The sequence below is a fragment of the Elephantulus edwardii genome, unplaced genomic scaffold (assembly GCF_000299155.1).
Source record: "Elephantulus edwardii isolate Elephantulus edwardi_28Jun2011 unplaced genomic scaffold, EleEdw1.0 scaffold00282, whole genome shotgun sequence".
Classification (NCBI taxonomy): Eukaryota; Metazoa; Chordata; class Mammalia; order Macroscelidea; family Macroscelididae; genus Elephantulus; species Elephantulus edwardii.
The window spans coordinates 3043258-3043704 of NW_006400032.1; the positions used below are offsets into that span (position 1 = coordinate 3043258).

The 447-nt window shown below is 40.0% G+C and overlaps 1 pseudogene; it reads right to left on the reverse strand.

The window, feature by feature from the left end:
* The window catches only part of LOC102849052, a 23985-nt pseudogene continuing 23538 nt past the window's right edge, over positions 1-447 (reverse strand).

The window sequence follows — 447 nt, forward strand, 5'->3', positions numbered from 1 at the left end:
CTAAATAATCTTGGAAATACCTAGGTCAGGTTCAAGTAAATGAATGGCTTTTATAAGTAACTTATATTGCCTAGACCCGAGATAAGCTGCAAATGCAGTCTGAAGTGAAATAGGGGAAAGCATCTTTCTAAAGACGGGTTTAGAAATCCTGATCCAATGCACACCCATGTTTATTACTACTTTGTTCACAATAGCAAAGAACTGGAAACAACCCAAGTGCCCATCAACGAATGGATAGAGAAGCTGTGGTATATTCACACAATGGAATATTATGCAGCATTGAAAAACAACACAAACAACTATGAGATATCATCTCACCCCAGTCAGAATAGCAAAATTTAACAGAGCAGCAAGCAACAAATGCTGGCGAGGTTGTGGAGAAACTGGAACCCTTATTCACAGTTGGTGGGAGTGTAAAATGGTGCAACCACTGTGGAAGGCGGTATG